General features: G+C 45.3%; 1 protein-coding gene and 1 long non-coding RNA gene across 3 annotated transcripts in view; one reads left to right on the top strand and one right to left on the bottom strand.

Annotated features, from left to right (window-relative positions):
* gria3b (glutamate receptor, ionotropic, AMPA 3b) overlaps positions 1-20,254 on the bottom strand; it is a 195,054-nt gene that overhangs the window by 163,586 nt on the left and 11,214 nt on the right. The window lies entirely within an intron of this gene.
* LOC115167574 (uncharacterized) lies at positions 13,614-17,130 on the top strand. The gene is made up of 2 exons (XR_003870510.1): positions 13,614-14,029; positions 16,424-17,130. It is a non-coding gene; the product is annotated as an uncharacterized LOC115167574 (long non-coding RNA).

Genomic DNA, 20,254 nt, shown 5'->3' with positions numbered 1-20,254 from the left:
TGACCAGGGGCGCCCTCTATTGGTTGGGCACCGGTGGGGGGTGCTCCCTACCCGGCCATGGACCCCTTGCACCCCCTAAAGGCATTAAAAACATTTAAAAAATGTGCTACTGGTAACCCGTTCAGGTAACCAGGCGCACAGCTGTCCATTTGCAATGTCTTACAATGGGCATTTACCATCACGAATTTGACCTGCTCTAATATACTGCAGAAATGCCCAATTGACTGGCCCGTTGAACTCGGGATGGCCGGGCAGTGATAGTGGTTCCTCTCCATCGCTCGTTGGTGTTGATTTCAGTATGTCCATTTGGTGATGATAAATCCCTCATTAAAAACATGTGAAATGTACTGTCCATTTGCAATGTCTTACAATGGGCATTTACCACCACGAATTTCACATGCTCTAATATACTGCAAAAATAATACATAAAAAAAAACAAAATACTGCACAGTTTCCTAAGGACTTGAAGCGAAGCTGCCATCTCTATCGGCGCCATCTTGAGGCCAAAGCTTTTAGTCACTGACTGCAGGAAACTATGCAAACCAGATGGCACCATTTCCAGGGGCACATTCCAACACTCAGACATAATTTACAAACAAAATATTTGTGTTTATTGAGTCCACTAGATCAGAGGCAATAGGGATGACCAGGGATGTTCTCTTGATAAGTGCGTGAATTGGACCATTTTCCTGTCCTGTTAGGGAAAATGGATGGAGTAAAAAGTATAGGCTGCCACGTCTCTACCAATGGTCTGTTTTGGAGGCTGACAGGCAGCCACGTCTCTACCAATGGTCTGCTTTGGAGGCTGACAGGCAGCCACGTCTCTACCAATGGTCTGTTTTGGAGGCTGACAGGCAGCCACGTCTCTACCTTCTGATTATATAATGGTCTGTTTTGGAGGCTGACAGGCAGCCACGTCTCTACCGTCTGATTATATAATGGTTGGTTTAGGGGGCAGACAGGCAGCCACGTCTCTACCGTCTGATTATATAATGGTCTGTTTTGGAGGCTGACAGGCAGCCACGTCTCTACCGTCTGATTATATAATGGTCTGTTTTGGAGGCTGACAGGCAGCCACGTCTCTACCGTCTGATTATATAATGGTCTGTTTTGGAGGCTGACAGGCAGCCACGTCTCTACCGTCTGATTATATAATGGTCTGTTTTGGAGGCTGACAGGCAGCCACGTCTCTACCAATGGTCTGTTTAGGGGGCTGACAGGCAGCCACGTCTCTACCGTCTGATTATATAATGGTCTGTTTTGGAGGCTGACAGGCAGCCACGTCTCTACTGTCTGATTATATAATGGTCTGTTTAGGGGGCAGACAGGCAGCCACGTCTCTACCGTCTGATTATATAATGGTCTGTTTTGGAGGCTGACAGGCAGCCACGTCTCTACCGTCTGATTATATAATGGTTGGTTTAGGGGGCAGACAGGCAGCCACGTCTCTACCGTCTGATTATATAATGGTCTGTTTTGGAGGCTGACAGGCAGCCACGTCTCTACTGTCTGATTATATAATGGTCTGTTTAGGGGGCAGACAGGCAGCCACGTCTCTACCGTCTGATTATATAATGGTCTGTTTTGGAGGCTGACAGGCAGCCACGTCTCTACCGTCTGATTATATAATGGTCTGTTTAGGGGGCAGACAGGCAGCCACGTCTCTACCGTCTGATTATATAATGGTCTGTTTAGGGGGCTGACAGGCAGCCACGTCTCTACCGTCTGATTATATAATGGTCTGTTTTGGAGGCTGACAGGCAGCCACGTCTCTACCGTCTGATTATATAATGGTCTGTTTAGGGGGCTGACAGGCAGCCACGTCTCTACCGTCTGATTATATAATGGTCTGTTTAGGGGGCTGACAGGCAGCCACGTCTCTACCGTCTGATTATATAATGGCCTCTTTTGGAGGCTGACAGGCAGCCACGTCTCTACCGTCTGATTATATAATGGTATGTTTGGAGGCTGACAGGCAGCCACGTCTCTACCGTCTGATTATATAATGGTCTGTTTTGGAGGCTGACAGGCAGCCACGTCTCTACCGTCTGATTATATAATGGTCTGTTTGGAGGCAGACAGGCAGCCACGTCTCTACCGTCTGATTATATAATGGTCTGTTTTGGAGGCTGACAGGCAGCCACGTCTCTACCGTCTGATTATATAATGGTCTGTTTTGGAGGCTGACAGGCAGCCACGTCTCTACCGTCTGATTATATAATGGTCTGTTTTGGAGGCTGACAGGCAGCCACGTCTCTAAGGACCCCTTTGAGGTGACTCTATGACAGACTGTCAGAGAAACAATGACAAACCAGGATGAGTTTACATACTCTGGCAACCCTGAGGGGAACATGAGGGGAACAGAGTAAAATACAGGAAGGGGGATGACAACAGATCCATATCATGAAAAAACAGAGCCAGACAGGGAAGACAAGGATGAAGAAATCCAATCATCATAAGATGTCCCTGTCCTGTCTTCCTGTTCATTACCCACAGTATGATACCTTTACAGTTCTCTCTCTCTCTCTCTCTCTCTCTCTCTCTCTCTCTCTCTCTCTCTCTCTCTCTCTCTCTCTCTCGGAAAGTACTTAGACCCCTTGGCTTTTTCCCCATTTTGTTAAAACGGTGTCACGGTTGTCGTGGGTTAAGGAGGACCAATATGCAGCAGGACTGGTTTTGTTCATTCTGAACATTTATTAACTCAAAATGATAACCAAAACAACAAAACAAACTCACGAAATACTGACAGTCTTCTCAGGCTCATACATGCTAGACAAAGAACAATCTCACACAATTAAACAGACAAACACACCCAACTAATATAGGACTTCCAATCAAAGGCAACACCAAACAGCTGCCTTCAATTGGAAGTCCCCCCCAATTAACCAAACATAGACATACAACTAACTAGATCAACATAGAAATACGTAAACAAGGAACAGTGCCCAAAAACCCCGGAATACTTAAATCAAATGCCCTTTTTAGAAAAACACCACCACCCTGAACCACATAAAACAAATACCCTCTGCCACGTCCTGACCAAACTAAAATGACAATTAACCCTTATACTGGCCAGGACGTGACAAACGGATTAAAAAATAAATAAAATCCTCATCAATCAACACACCACACAATACTTATATTACATTTACATAAGTATTCAGACCCTTTCCTCAAGTACTTTGTTGATGCACCTTTGGCAGCGATTAAAGCCTCGAGTCTTTTTGAGTATGACACCACAAGTTGGCACAGCTGTATTTGGGGAGACTCACCCATTCTTCTCTGCAGAGCCTCTCAAGCGCTGTCATGTTGGATGGGGAGTGTCACTGCACAGCTATTTTTAGGTCTCTCCAGAGATGTTCGATCGGGTTCAAGTCCGGGCTCTGGCTGGGCCACTCAAGGACATTCAAAGACTTGTCCCGAAGCAACTCCTGCGTTGTCTTGGCTGTGTGCTTAGGGTCATTGTCCTGTTGGAAGGTGAACCGTCGCCCCAGTCTGAGGTCCTGAATGCCCTGGAGCAGGTTTTCATCAAGAATCTCTCTGTACTTTGCTCCGTTCATCTTTCCCTCGATCCTGACTAGTCTCCCAGTCCCTGCCTCTGAAAAACATCCCCAGAGCATGATGCTGCCACCACCATGATTCACCGTAGGGATGGTGCAAGGTTTCCTCCAGACGTGCTGTTTGGCATTCAGACCAAAGAGTTCAATCTTGGATTCATCAGACCAGAGAATCTTGTTTCTCATGGTCTGAGAGTCCTTTAGGTGCATTTTGGCAAACTCCAAGCGGGCTGTCATGTTCCTTTTATTGAGGATTGGCTTCCGTCTGGCCACTACCATAAAGGCCTGATTGGTAGAGTGCTGCAGAGATGGTTTTCCTTCTGGAAGGTTATCCCATCTCCACAGAGGAACTCTGGAGCTCTGTCAGAGTGACCATTGGATTCTTGGTCACCTCCCTGACCAAAGCCCTTCTCCCCCGATTGCTCAGTTTAGTCAGGTGGCCAGCTCTAGGAAGAGTCTTGGTGGTTCCAAACTTCTTCAATTTAAGAATGATGGAGGTCACTGTGTTCTTGGAGACCTTCAATGCTGCAGACATGTTTTGGTAACCTTCCCCAGATCTGTGCCTCGACACAATCCTGTCTCGGAGCTCTACGGACAAATCTTTCGACCTCATGGCTTGGTTTTTGCACTGACATGCACTGTCAACTGTGGGACCTTATAGAGACAGGTGTGTGCCTTTCCAAATCATGTCCAATCAATTGAATTTACTACAAGTTGACTCCAATCAAGTTGTGGAAACAACAAAATGCATCTGAGCTCAATTTCAAGTCTTACAGCAAATTGTCTGAATACTTATATAAATAAAGAAGTTCTGGTTTTATTTTTAATACATTTGCCAAAAATGTAAAAAAAACGTTTTTTGCTTTGTCATTATCGGGTATTGTGTTTACTTTTTTTTTACTTAATCCAGATGAAAATAAGGCTGTAACATAACAAAATGTTACTTTCCAAATGCACTTTATCTCTCTCTCACCCTCCATCTCTCTCTTTCTCCATCCCTTTCTCTCTTTCTCCATCCCCTCCCTCTCTTTCTCCATCCCTCCCTCCCTCTCTCTCCCTCTCTCTCCCTCTCCCTCATTTTCTCCATCCCTCCCTCCCTCTCTCTCCCTCTCTCTCCCTCTCCCTCATTTTCTCCATCCCTCTCTCGCTCCCTCTCTTTCTCCATCCCCCTCTCTCTTCCTCTCTTTCTCCATCCCTCTCTCTCTCTATCCCTCTCTCTCTCCCCCTCTTTCTCCATCCCTCTCTCCCTCCCTCCCTCCCTCTTTCTCTCCCTCTCTCTCTCTCTCCCTCATTTTATCCATACCTCTCTGTCTCCCTCTCTTTCTCTATCCCTCTCTCTCTCCCCCTCTTTCTCCATCCCTCTCTCTCTCTATCCCTCTCTCTCTCCCCCTCTTTCTCCATCCCTCTCTCCCTCCCTCCCTCCCTCCCTCCCTCTTTCTCTCCATCCCTCTCTCTCTCCCTCATCTCTCCCTCTCCCCCTCTCTCTCCCACCCGCCATCCCTCTTTCTCCCCATTCCCCTCCTATCTCCAACTCTATCTCTCTCTGAACAGATGACCTTTTCCCTGGTTGTTGCCAGCCAGACAGTGGTTAAAGATCAGGTGTGTGTAGACAGACAATCACTTGAGGCCGTGTGTGTGTGTGTTTGTGTTTACTGTCATCTCTCAGAGCAGAGCTAAGAACCATAACAATATCATGGCTGTGTGCTCGATTTTATACACCTGTCTGCAATGGTTGTGGCTGAAATGACCAAATCCACTAATTTGAAGGGGTGTCCACATACTTTTGTATAAAATCAAATCACCAGTGGGCCGCTAGTTGGGGATCTCTAAACTAATATGTGTCTGTTTGTGTGTGTCTGGACAGGAAATGTGTGTCTGTTTGTGTGTGTCTAGACAGGAAATGTGTGTCTGTTTGTGTGTGTCTGGACAGGAAATGTGTGTCTGTTTGTGTGTGTCTGGACAGGAAATGTGTGTCTGTTTGTGTGTGTCTAGACAGGAAATGTGTGTCTGTTTGTGTATGTCTGGACAGGAAATGTGTGTCTGTTTGTGTGTGTCTGGACAGGAAATGTGTCTGTTTGTGTGTGTCTGGACAGGAAATGTGTGTCTGTTTGTGTGTGTCTGGACAGGAAATGTGTGTCTGTTTGTGTGTGTCTGGACAGGAAATGTGTGTCTGTTTGTGTGTGTCTGGACAGGAAATGTGTGTCTGTTTGTGTGTGTCTGGACAGGAAATGTGTGTCTGTTTGTGTGTGTCTGGACAGGAAATGTGTGTCTGTTTATGTGTGTCTGGACAGGAAATGTGTGTCTGTTTGTGTGTGTCTGGACAGGAAATATGTGTCTGTTTGTGTGTGTCTGGACAGGAAATGTGTGTCTGTTTGTGTGTGTCTGGACAGGAAATGTGTGTCTGTTTGTGTATGTCTGGACAGGAAATGTGTGTCTGTTTGTGTATGTCTGGACAGGAAATGTGTGTCTGTTTGTGTGTGTCTGGACAGGAAATGTGTGTCTGTTTGTGTGTGTCTGGACAGGAAATGTGTGTCTGTTTGTGTGTGTCTGGACAGGAAATGTGTGTCTGTTTGTGTGTGTCTGGACAGGAAATGTGTGTCTGTTTGTGTGTGTCTGGACAGGAAACGTGTGTCTGTTTGTGTGTGTCTGGACAGGAAACGTGTGTCTGTTTGTGTGTGTCTGGACAGGAAATGTGTGTCTGTTTGTGTGTGTCTGCACAGGAAATGTGTGTCTGTGTGTGTCTGGACAGGAAATATGTGTCTGTTTGTGTGTGTCTGGACAGGAAATGTGTGTCTGTTTGTGTGTGTCTGGACAGGAAATGTGTGTCTGTTTGTGTGTGTCTGGACAGGAAATGCAGGTTTGTGAACAAACAGTTTTATTACCGTTTATTTTGGTCATATCAAGGATGCCAACAGAAATATCATAAAGCCCCTATCGATTCCACATCATTTCATAAAGCCCCTATCAATTCACATCATAAAGCCCCTATCAATTCATATCATAAAGCAACTATCAATTCATATCATATCATAAAGCCCCTATCAATTCACATCATAAAGCCCCTATCAATTCATATCATATCATAAAGCCCCTATCAATTCACATCATATCATAAAGCCCCTATCGATTCCACATCATTTCATAAAACCCCTATCAATTCCACATCATATCGTAAAGCCCCTAACAATTCACATCATAAAGCCCCTATCAATTCACATCATAAAGCCCCTATCAATTCACATCATAAAGCCCCTATCAATTCACATCATAAAGCACCTATCAATTCACATCATAAAGCCCCTATCAATTCACATCATATCGTAAAGCCCCTATCAATTCACATCATAAAGCCCCTATCAATTCACATCATATCGTAAAGCCCCTATCAATTCACATCATCCAAATGCCATATCTTATATCACACATGTCAAACTACCTCACCTGGACTGTTATCTCTAAATAGCACCCACTTTGTAATGGGCACCGACTGACTCATACAGTAAGAGACATTACAGCATGTGTATACTGTATCCTTGTCTATGGCAGCTTCAACAATTTAGTTAGAGATGTGCATTCAAAAACAAGATTTTCCTGTGTTTGATATATACATCCACACTGTGAGGTTGGAGTCATTATGATAATGCACTTAAGAGCTGTTTGAAAAGACTGCCTGACATTTCTGATTGTTTGACTGGTCGAGGGTTTTGGACTGCCTGGTGACATCACCAGGCTGTATGTTAATAGTCCAATAACAAATAGAGTTTGCCCTCCTCTCTGCCAATAACAAATAGAGTTTGCCCTCCTCTCTGCCAATAACAAATAGAGTTTGCGCTCCTCTCTGCCAATAACAGGTCGTTTTCAGGTTATAGATCCTTCACATTAGGCTCCTCCCAGACAGTCTTAGCAAAATTCTTGCTTAATAAATTTCTCTTCGCTAAGAAGCTGTCACGACTCCCACCGAAGGTGGCGCCCCCTCCTGCTCCGGTGGCGCTCGGCGGTCGTCGTCACCGGCCTACTAGCTGCCACTGATTCCCTTTTGTTTTTCCCCCTTTTCCGTTATTGTTTGCACCTGTTCTGTGTTGGGTGATTAGCGGGGCTATATTAGCTAGTTGACGCGCCTGCTCTTTGTGCGGGATTGTTTCTCTGTATGCTGTGCTTGGTGACACGCTGATTTTGTATTTTGCAGTAGTGCGTGTGTTTGCGCCAACTGTGTTTTGTCCCCTGAGTTTGGGGCACTTTGTTTTGTTGTGCGCTCTGATCGCTGTTTGGGGTGGCTTGTGTTTTAGCCGCTGAGCTCATTAAAGCCACTATCCTGTATCGCTGTTTCCTGCATTTGATTCCACGCCAGTACGACACCCAAGCCTTACAGAATCCCACACCTATATGGAGTCAGCAGGAGCAGCTGCCAACCCCCTTCCCTTGATAGAGGAACGCGTGCTCCATCACACCTCAGTCCTCCATCAGATTGGATCTGCGATGGACCAAATGATGGAGATGATGGACCGATGGGAGAGGAGTGGTCTCCTCTCTCCACCTCCGGCTCCTCCCACTGCGTTTGGCTCCGGCACGCTGCGTCTTGCGCACCCGAGGGAGTATGATGGAGCGACGGCTGGGTGCCAGGGATTTCTGCTCTAGCTCGAGCTGTACCTGGCCACCGTAAGACCTGCTCCCTCGGGGGAGGAGAGTGTGAGTGTCCTCGTTTCCTGCCTGATGGGCCGAGCTCTGGAGTGGGTGAACGCAGTCTGGAAAGGTCCGGACTCGGCGAGGAATAACGATCCGGAGTTCACCCGCAGCTTTCGGGCCGTGTTCGACCACCCTCCGGAGGGACGAGAGGTGGGTGAGCGGCTGTTCCACCTCAGGCAGGAGACGAGGAGCGCGAAGGACTTCGAGCTGGAGTTCAGGACCTTGGCTGCTGGGGCGGGGTGGAACGACAGGGCCCTGACAGACCATTACAGGTGTAGTCTCCGGGAGGACGTCCGCAGGGAGCTAGCTTGTCGGGACACCTCTCTCTCCCTCGACGAGTTGATCGACATGTCCATCCGACTGGACAATCTGCTGGCTGCCCGTGGGCATTCGGAAAGGATCCTGTCCGTTCCACCTCCGTGCACTCCTGCCCCTACACCCAGGGAGTTAGGGGGGGCCGTGCCAAGGGGCACCGGAGGAGGTGGCTCCTCCTGCACCAGCTGTGGTCAGAGAGGACACACGGCCGACCGGTGCTGGAGGAGTCAGTCTGGGAGTCGAGAGGGCAGGCAGAACACTTATCGGTCACCCCAGGTGAGTCAGCACCAAACTCACCCAGAACCCCCTGTTGGTCACATGTTTGTATTAATTTTTCTCCCTGTTCCCAGCATAAGGCGCTAGTCGATTCAGGCGCAGCTGGGAACTTTATGGATCGCGGACTCGCCATCAAGCTATTTTTTATTATTTTTTGACAATTTTAATTGAAAACAATCACAGTAAGGCACTTCATTGTTACCCAGAAATCATTAGATATTGAAATGAAAATGGCTGCATTCGACCTTTAACCCCAAGTACCCTGTCTGCATCCCAAATGGCTACCAATAGCTTGTATAGTTCACTACTTTCAAAAGAGTCCTGCAGGTTCTGGTCAGAGGTAGTGATCTAAATAAGGTGCCAATTGTAGACATCAGCTCATTCTACCACACAGTCAACCTGTTCCTCTATGATGTCTGGTGGTCCCCTTGTTCCTCTGTGATGTCTGGTGGTCCCCCTGTTCCTCTGTGATGTCTGGTGGTCCCTCTGTTCCTCTGTGATGTCTGGTGGTCCCCCTGTTCCTCTGTGATGTCTGGTGGTCCCCCCTGTTCCTCTGTGATGTCTGGTGGTCCCCTGTTCCTCTGTGATGTATGGTGGTCCCCCTGTTCCTCTGTGATGTCTGGTGGTCCCCTGTTCCTCTGTGATGTCTGGTGGTCCCCCCTGTTCCTCTGTGATGTCTGGTGGTCCCTCTGTTCCTCTGTGATGTCTGGTGGTCCCCCCTGTTCCTCTGTGATGTCTGGTGGTCCCCCTGTTCCTCTGTGATGTCTGGTGGTCCCCCCCGTTCCTCTGTGATGTCTGGTGGTCCCCCTGTTCCTCTGTGATGTCTGGTGGTCCCCCCTGTTCCTCTGTGATGTCTGGTGGTCCCCCCCTGTTCCTCTGTGATGTCTGGTGGTCCCCCCCTGTTCCTCTGTGATGTCTGGTGGTCCCCCCTGTTCCTCTGTGATGTCTGGTGGTCCCCCTGTTCCTCTGTGATGTCTGGTGGTCCCCTCTGTTCCTCTGTATTGTCTGGTGGTCCCCCTGTTCCTCTGTGATGTCTGGTGGTCCCCCTGTTCCTCTGTGATGTCTGGTGGTCCCCCCGTTCCTCTGTGATGTCTGGTGGTCCCCCTGTTCCTCTGTGATGTCTGGTAGTCCCCCCTGTTCCTCTGTGATGTCTGGTGGCCCCCCCCGTTCCTCTGTGATGTCTGGTGGTCCCACCGTTCCTCTGTTCCTCTGTGATGTCTGGTCTTTTCCTCCATGATGTCTGGTCTGTTCCTCCATGATGTCTGGTCTGTTCCTCTCTGATGTCTGGTTTGTTCCTCCAAGATGTCTGGTCTGTTCCTCTCTGATGTCTGTTCTGTTCCTCCATGATGTCTGGTCTGTTCCTCTCTGATGTCTGGTCTGTTCCTCCAAGATGTCTGGTCTGTTCCTCTCTGATGTCTGGTCTGTTCCTCTCTGATGTCTGGTCTGTTCCTCCATGATGTCTGGTCTGTTCCTCCATGATGTCTGGTCTGTTCCTCCATGATGTCTGGTCTGTTCCTCCATGATGTCTGGTCTGTTCCTCCATGATGTCTGGTCTGTTCCTCCATGATGTCTGGTCTGTTCCTCCATGATGTCTGGTCTGTTCCTCTCTGATGTCTGTTCTGTTCCTCCATGATGTCTGGTCTGTTCCTCTCTGATGTCTGGTCTGTTCCTCTCTGATGTCTGGTCTGTTCCTCCATGATGTCTGGTCTGTTCCTCCATGATGTCTGGTCTGTTCCTCTCTGATGTCTGGTCTGTTCCTCTCTGATGTCTGGTCTGTTCCTCCATGATGTCTGGTCTGTTCCTCCATGATGTCTGGTTTGTTCCTCCATGATGTCTGGTCTGTTCCTCTATGATGTCTGGTTTGTTCCTCCATGATGTCTGGTCTGTTCCTCCATGATGTCTGGTCTGTTCCTCTCTGATGTCTGGTCTGTTCCTCCGTGATGTCTGGTCTGTTCCTCCAAGATGTCTGGTCTGTTCCTCCATGATGTCTGGTCTGTTCCTCTATGATGTCTGGTCTGTTCCTCCAAGATGTCTGGTCTGTTCCTCTCTGATGTCTGGTCTGTTCCTCCATGATGTCTGGTCTGTTCCTCTCTGATGTCTGGTCTGTTCCTTTATGATGTCACAATCTCAATGAATATTTGTATATTTCTCGAGTAACTAAGCTAGCCAAGGCTGTGGCACTCCATAACGGCAACAGCAGGAACGAGAACTGCTGGATACACACACACACCCACAAACCCACACACCCACACACACATACACACTCACGTACGCACAGACACACACACACACACAAACCCACACGCACACAAACCCGCACACACACACACACACGCACGCACGCACACAGACGTACGCACAGACACACAGCCATTTTTGTGCTGGAGCCAAATAACCGTGTCTTAGGCTGTTGTTTTAAGAAATAGAGGATAAGGATCCTATAAAAGAAAGCTAGGCAGACATCCAAAATGTAAAACACATAACACCATTAGGTTAATGACAGCATGAGCGATGGTGTGTGTGTGTGTGTGTGTGTGTGTGTGTGTGTGTGTGTGTGTGTGTGTGTGTGTGTGTGTGTGTGTGTGTGTGTGTGTGTGTGTGTGTGTGTGTGTGTGTGGAGAACAGAAAATAAATAAGCTACTAAATAGCAAGGGGAGAGTGGGAGAGAGAGAGAAAGACAGAAGGAGAGAGAGAGAGAGAAATAGAGAGAAATAGAAAGTGAGAGAGAAACAAAGAGACAGACAGAGACAGGGAGGTGGTGGAGGCGGCTTGATGTTTTCTTGCTTCAGGTAAAAGAACAGAGGAGAGAAAGTGATGCTCTAAACATGGCCATCAGAACATCAATGCTGTCGTCTCCTTTCCTTTCTCACTCTAAGGTGCATTTTGCTTTGAACTTATACTGTCTCGTGTGTGTGTGTGTGTGTGTGTGTGTGTGTGTGTGTGTGTGTGTGTGTGTGTGTGTGTGTGTGTGTGTGTGTGTGTGTGTGTGTGTGTGTTAAATCGTGATTCAAACAGCATGTAGTGATTATGAAGTTACACCCCTGCTGACACAGAGGTCTGAGTCACTCAGGAGGGGAATTATTATTTCTTTAGTTTTGATGACAAAGAAGAAAGAAGGCAATAAGGCCAGTATGCTAAACATTCCCTACAGATGTAGGATCTTAATTTGAATTGTAATGTTGCAGCAAAATAATCCTGCAGCAACAGGATTTGAACATTTAGTCCATAATGTTGCTTGATTGGTTGTTAGGCTAATAGCTGGTCAAAATGAGGCTACATGAAAAGTGCAATACTGTTAATATAACCGTGTGTTAGTGTGGGTTTTCAGTGAATTTATGTAAATCACGAAACTCATCTCCATTTCCTGTGGCTCAAGGAAAATTCTCAGCAACGAGAGAGTGATCAAATTCAGATCCTACATCTGTACTGTATAATGTGTGCACCTTTTGACCAGGGCCCATAGTGCTCTGGTCAAACTTAGTGCACTTCATAGGGAATAGGATGCCATTGGGGACGCATAGGAAACATCCTTCCTCACAACATAATGTCCAGTGATGGCTCCCATACACTAGCTCCTTGTACCTATATACTAGCTCCTTGTACCCATACACTAGCTCCTTGTACCTATACACTAGCTCCTTGTACCCATATACTAGTTTGGTAAATAGTAAACACTCATGACAGCTTGCAGAGCAAACAAACGCCTTACGGCTGTCCACTAATCCATTCCACTTAGGAAGACACCTGCTTGTCTTTGTTTTTGCTAAACTGGTCAGTCAGTAGCTATAACGCCTTAGAGTGTTAAATCCACTTTAACAACAAGACTCACAGAAAAAGACAAACTCTGCACTTACTCTACCAGTACCAGATGTTTAAACTGACCTATCATCATCACTATACCAGTACCAGATGTTTAAACTGACCTATCATCATCACTACTCTACCAGTACCAGATGTTTAAACTGACCTATCATCATCACTACTCTACCAGTACCAGTTGTTTAAACTGACGTACATATCATCATCACTACTCTACCAGTACCAGATGTTTAAACTGACCTATCATCATCACTACTCTACCAGTACCAGGTGTTTAAACTGACGTACATATCATCATCACTACTCTACCAGTACCAGATGTTTAAACTGACCTATCATCATCACTACTCTACCAGTACCAGTTGTTTAAACTGACGTACATATCCTCACTACTCTACCAGTACCAGATGTTTAAACTGACGTACATATCATCACTACTCTACCAGTACCAGGTGTTTAAACTGACGTACATATCATCATCACTACTCTACCAGTACCAGGTGTTTAAACTGACGTATCATCATCACTACTCTACCAGTACCAGGTGTTTAAACTGACGTACATATCATCACTACTCTACCAGTACCAGTTGTTTAAAGAGGAATGGAAACACTTTAGGAAGTAAATCAAAGCAAAGTTGTGTTGCTACCATGCTGTGTTGTCATGTGTTGCTGCCTTGCTACGTGTTGTCTTAGGTCTCTCTTTATGTAGTGTTGTGTTGTCTTTCTTGTGGTCATGTGTGTTTTGTCCTGTATGTTTTTCAAATTATTTTTTTAAACCAGCCCCTTAAATAAAGGTTAAATAAAATAAAAGAGATGTATTACATCCACTAATACTAAACATGTACATTTAACATAACAACATCTCTATATTTAGTATGTTGATGGTCGACAAGGTTGATTTGAGCTACGTTCAGCGTCATTTTAAATCGCCATGGTAACGACTGACGTGCGTATTGTGTTTACACGCGGAGAGTGTGGTTAAGTGCGGACACCGAAGATGGCAACAACAATTAGTAATTCAAACATGAAATGTATAGCACCAGGCTGTATGAATTGGCTCAACAATAAAACAAACTCAGTAAACTCGCATCGGCTGCTCAAGGACCCACAACTTTTGAAGAAGTGGCTCCATGTCCTGAAGGACGTGCCAGCTGGAGCTAGTAGGATCTGCAGACAACACTTCGCGTAGCCAGACTTCGCGATGAAGGGCACTTTCGATGTGGCAACCGGGAGTTTCCGAATGGAAAGGAGACATAGTCCTAAATTGAAGCCCTCTGCTTGCGCCTCCATTTGACATTTCGAGGGTTATGGTGTAGGGGTTACCGACCGACCATCATCAACATCGCTGACTTTGGAGTCAATGCAATGGGGCCTGAGGTAACGTTATCCGGTCAGGACTGTTGCTGGCTAGGCTAGCGTTAGACTCTGGACAACGTTGTTGCAACTCAAGTTGTAGATAACTAGCTAATTGCGTCGGAAGTGTTTTGTGTAACTTCAGCAAGCAACTAAAATTGCAACCCAGTTTCTCCGTGTACCTGCTATTAGGTAGTTACTGTAGCCAGCTTCCACCTCAGATAGTTAAGTACTGTAATAGTTACTGTAGCCAGCTTCCACCTCAGATAGTTAAGTACTGTAATCGTTACTGTAGCTAGCTTCCACCTCAGATAGTTAAGTACTGTAATAGTTACTGTAGCCAGCTTCCACCTCAGATAGTTAAGTACTGTAATAGTTACTGTAGCCAGCTTCCACCTCAGATAGTTAAGTACTGTAATCGTTACTGTAGCTAGCTTCCACCTCAGATAGTTAAGTACTGTAATAGTTACTGTAGCTAGCTTCCACCTCAGATAGTTAAGTACTGTAATAGTTACTGTAGCTAGCTTCCACCTCAGATAGTTAAGTACTGTAATAGTTACTGTAGCTAGCTTCCACCTCAGATAGTTAAGTACTGTAATAGTTACTGTAGCTAGCTTCCACCTCAGATAGTTAAGTACTGTAATAGTTACTGTAGCTAGCTTCCACCTCAGATAGTTAAGTACTGTAATAGTTACTGTAGCTAGCTTCCACCTCAGATAGTTAAGTACTGTAATAGTTACTGTAGCCAGCTTCCACCTCAGATAGTTAAGTACTGTAATCGTTACTGTAGCTAGCTTCCACCTCAGATAGTTAAGTACTGTAATCGTTACTGTAGCTAGCTTCCACCTCAGATAGTTAAGTACTGTAATCGTTACTGTAGCTAGCTTCCACCTCAGATAGTTAAGTACTGTAATAGTTACTGTAGCTAGCTTCCACCTCAGATAGTTAAGTACTGTAATAGTTACTGTAGCTAGCTTCCACCTCAGATAGTTAAGTACTGTAATAGTTACTGTAGCTAGCTTCCACCTCAGATAGTTAAGTACTGTAATACTTACTGTAGCTAGCTTCCACCTCAGATAGTTAAGTACTGTAATAGTTACTGTAGCTAGCTTCCACCTCAGATAGTTAAGTACTGTAATAGTTACTGTAGCTAGCTTCCACCTCAGATAGTTAAGTACTGTAATAGTTACTGTAGCTAGCTTCCACCTCAGATAGTTAAGTACTGTAATAGTTACTGTAGCTAGCTTCCACCTCAGATAGTTAAGTACTGTAATAGTTACTGTAGCTAGCTTCCACCTCAGATAGTTAAGTACTGTAATAGTTACTGTAGCCAGCTTCCACCTCAGATAGTTAAGTACTGTAATAGTTACTGTAGCCAGCTTCCACCTCAGATAGTTAAGTACTGTAATAGTTACTGTAGCCAGCTTCCACCTCAGATAGTTAAGTACTGTAATAGTTACTGTAGCCAGCTTCCACCTCAGATAGTTAAGTACTGTAATCGTTACTGTAGCTAGCTTCCACCTCAGATAGTTAAGTACTGTAATCGTTACTGTAGCTAGCTTCCACCTCAGATAGTTAAGTACTGTAATAGTTACTGTAGCTAGCTTCCACCTCAGATAGTTAAGTACTGTAATAGTTACTGTAGCTAGCTTCCACCTCAGATAGTTAAGTACTGTAATAGTTACTGTAGCTAGCTTCCACCTCAGATAGTTAAGTACTGTAATAGTTACTGTAGCTAGCTTCCACCTCAGATAGTTAAGTACTGTAATAGTTACTGTAGCTAGCTTCCACCTCAGATAGTTAAGTACTGTAATAGTTACTGTAGCTAGCTTCCACCTCAGATAGTTAAGTACTGTAATAGTTACTGTAGCCAGCTTCCACCTCAGATAGTTAAGTACTGTAATAGTTACTGTAGCCAGCTTCCACCTCAGATAGTTAAGTACTGTAATAGTTACTGTAGCTAGCTTCCACCTCAGATAGTTAAGTACTGTAATAGTTACTGTAGCTAGCTTCCACCTCAGATAGTTAAGTACTGTAATACATTTTTGTTTTTGGTCATGTTTTGTTAGCTCCACTTCATTTAGTTAGACTCAAGTTGACATAGCTAATGTTTGCTGAACTGTGTGTGTGTGTGTGTGTGTGTGTGTGTGTGTGTGTGTGTGTGTGTGTGTGTGTGTGTGTGTGTGACAAAGCATAACAGACAGGTAGCTTGTTCATGCCAACATATATATTTGGGTTTAGTTGTCTTAACAAAATGTTTTTCCCCTGAAAATGTTTTCATCCTGGAGGAGACTGCAGGAGGTGGAGGTACATGCAAATCCATGTTATTTCTAAGGCTATTGTTTAGTTCAAGTATCTGCAGTGATTCTTGAATATAACTATAGCCTAATAGATGTCTTAATTGTTTTCTACCGACAGGAAAGAACGGTTAGTACAGCACGCCAAACTGATCCCTGGGTGCCTGAGTGTTCCTGTGCTGCGGTGGACAAGAGGTCCACAGGGACCATCACTAAAGAGCTCGGGGCCCAGCTAGATTACGATCACGACCGTTAGTACAACCTCGTCCTGCTCCTATACACTACAGGTGGAGCTGACGGAGAGTGAGATCAGTGAAGACCAGAACTCACTGTATGAACCTGAGAGTTCAGAATCACAATCATCACAGTGCCAAGATATACTATCGATCACTTTGGGGGGAGTGGGGTGGTGTTCCGAAAATGGAGAAGGAGCAGGCCATTCAACAGCCAATTCAAAGAGACACCCATCCATAAAGGGAATCGGACTGGAATTGTTTTTCCACAGATTTGATTTTTTTTACCCGTTTCAACGGATGTGCTACCTTGTCCTGATCCTGCTGTATCGACTCTCTCAACCTATAAATGATCAGCTATGAAAAGCTAACTGACAGTTGTTCCTGAGGTGTTGAACTGTTGCACTTTCTATAACCACTGTGGTTATTATTTTGATGTAAAATACATTTGATTGATTGTTTGCTGTGCTGGATGCTGTGTAATCACTAACTGTTTGAGTGATGGGACATTTTGATAGTGTCTAACATATATTTTAGTGTGTATTTAATCTGCATCTCAACTTCTTAAAGTGGCAATCAGCAGTAGAAACAATAGCAAAGAGTCTCCCTGCTCCTCTTTCGGTAAAAAGCTGAGGGATGGGGCTGGAGAAATGTAAGCACTCTCAAATTCATAGACATAGATGCAAAGAATGACTATCCATGAGATCAAAATTATAATCTTGTTTCTATGGTCTTTGTCCACTAGCATGTACCCAGTTCGCTCTGGATAAAGGCATCTGCTACATGGCATATATTATTAAAGTCTACTTTGACTCTGCCAACTAGCTACCCAGTCTAGTTACCATTCCTTTCCAATAGATGGCAGACTAATCTAGTTGAAGTCACTACTCTAGCGACAGGGACAAGGGATTAGTGGGTGTTGAAAGTAGCTTTATCTTCAAAGCAAGTTTATCTGGTTACGCTTGAACCTGTTGTTATCGTGGAAAAGATAACTAATATTATTTTTACATAAGGTGCCGGTATTAGGCCTATGTCAAACAATTACAGCAGTCTAGATTTACTAAATGAACTGTTTTTATTCAAACTCAAACCCTATGTTAATGCCTTATGGAAGAAATGACACACGCAGGGATGAGATGCCGTACACTTCGTCCAATTCTCCCTTGTGCCCATAGGGTGAACTGGGGATAAACACAATCATAAGAAAAGTTAGTCTGATACCGAAACTAAATCACAATGTATTTATAATGAGCACGCGTCATTATTGGTTAGAATGAGATTTCATGAATCATGATGCTGTCTGCGATTTCAACTCTAATCATATAATCAAAAGGTAAATGTGTTACCATCACGCCGAATAGCGCTGGTGTTAAACATCGGTATAGGATAGTGTTTATATATACTGAGCACCTACCCACTACTGATATTAACCTTAAACAATTTATAATCAAGCAAAATGTCACAAATGATTTAAAACTGGCATATCGGCTGCTGACTGGTCGAGTAACCTCTTCTGCCAGGAAGTTCTTCATAAGGATTAGTGACACGTCCAATAAATACAGTCACCATCCAGACAGACTGACAGGAACCAGTCACCATCCAGACATACTGACAGGAACCAGTGACCATCCAGACAGACTGACAGGAACCAGTGACCATCCAGACAGACTGACAGGAACCAGTCACCATCCAGACAGACTGACAGGAACCAGTCACCATCCAGACAGACTGACAGGAACCAGTCACCATCCAGACATACTGACAGGAACCAGTCACCATCCAGACAGACTGACAGGAACCAGTCACCATCCAGACATACTGACAGGAACCAGTCACCATCCAGACAGACTGACAGGAACCAGTCACCAGACAGACTGACAGGAACCAGTCACCATCCAGACAGACTGACAGGAACCAGTCACCATCCAGACAGACTGACAGGAACCTCTGACTGGATATAATACATCACCATCCAGACAGACTGACAGGAACCTCTGACCTGGATGTAATACATCACCATCCAGACAGACTGACAGGAACCAGTCACCATCCAGACAGACTGACAGGAACCTCTGACCTGGATGTAATACAGCCACCATCCAGACAGACTGACAGGAACCTCTGACTGGATATAATACATCACCATCCAGACAGACTGACAGGAACCTCTGACCTGGATGTAATACAGTCACCATCCAGACAGACTGACAGGAACCTCTGATCTGGATGTAATACAGTCACCATCCAGACAGACTGACAGGAACCTCTGACTGGATGTAATACAGTCACCATCCAGACAGACTGACAGGAACCTCTGACCTGGATGTAATACATCACCATCCAGACAGACTGACAGGAACCTCTGGCTGGATGTAATACATCACCATCCGCTGGGATTTTGTGCTGTATCGCCACCATCTCTCTACAACACACACACTCCTAATCTAGCCGATATCTGGCAGCTACGCCGACCTTCTAGCTGAGGTGTTTCGGGCAGTATATCTGTGTCGTTACTGCTACAAGAACAAACTCTTTGATCTGGGGCAACGATCTTCTCAAGCATGAACGGTTTTAGTAGGTTTATTGGCTGCCTAACTAATATTATTTCATTCTCTGAAATAAACTCATTCTCAGACTCTGAGCTGCTTGGTAAATTTAGCAATTTTTGGAAGTTCTAAAATATTCTCTCCTGCCAGTGATGCAACAATGCCAATATGGCGATTTACAGTTACAGTTAGCTAGCTAACATTAGCTAACTTGCGGTGTTGCTGACAAACTAGTTTCTAGCTAGGTCATTGGCAAGCTAAATACATTGCCAGCCAGTTAACTTTATTAGCTAGTTAGTTACCAAGTGAAGTTTCTGCTAACTAGCTACCTGGCTAACTAAACTTTAGGTCAACTATCTAACATTAGCTAGCAAGCTACCGGCTAATGTGCCTCACTGCCTTCGTCAGTGCTTTTATTTTGAAAACTCATGACCAAAGCCCATATCCACAAAGAGTAGGAGTGCTGATCTTGGATCAGGTCCTTACCTTTCCGTATAATTGTATTCATAATGATCTAAAAAGGCAAACTGATCCTAGATCAGCACTCTGAGAGGCTTTTATGACTACGGGCCCAGCACTGATACAGCTGTGGTACAAACAGCTTCAGAAGCATCAGAATGGCTCAACACACACACTGACTCTCAATTCAAATATATTCTTGTCACATTCAGAGAGAAAGATTTCCGGCACTGATGCGTAGTGACCATCTACGGACTTGTGCTCACAGTTGTTTGTGTGTGTGTGTGTGTGTGTGTGTGTGTGTGTGTGTGTGTGTGTGATTGTGTGTGTGTGTGTGTGTGTGTGTGTGTGTGTGTGTGTGTGTGTGTGTGTGTGTGTGTGTGTGTGTGTGTGTGTCTGTGTGTGTGTGTGTGTGTGTGAGATTGTGTGTGTGTGTGTGTGCGCGCGTGCGTGCGTGCGTGTGAGGACTATCGTGCCGTAGCTCAGCAGGAACTGTCTGCTATTTGCAGGCTCAGCTTGACAGGAGTCCCAGGATGCTACGTTAGCTAGCTACCCGAACACAAAACAAGAGGCTCAGATCTGATCTAGTACAGTACATGCTGCTGGTCATGTTGAAGGAGAATAACATGTCATTCCGCTGTTAGTTAAAGAATGTGCTAGTCAGGTCCAACAACAGTTTGACAGCCTTCATGTTGAGAAGAAGACTGAGTCTAC

The sequence above is a fragment of the Salmo trutta genome, chromosome 3 (genome assembly GCF_901001165.1).
Source record: "Salmo trutta chromosome 3, fSalTru1.1, whole genome shotgun sequence".
NCBI classification, from domain to species: domain Eukaryota; kingdom Metazoa; phylum Chordata; class Actinopteri; order Salmoniformes; family Salmonidae; genus Salmo; species Salmo trutta.
Note: the sequence above shows the minus strand (reverse complement) of the source record. Positions and strands in the feature narration are given on the sequence as shown.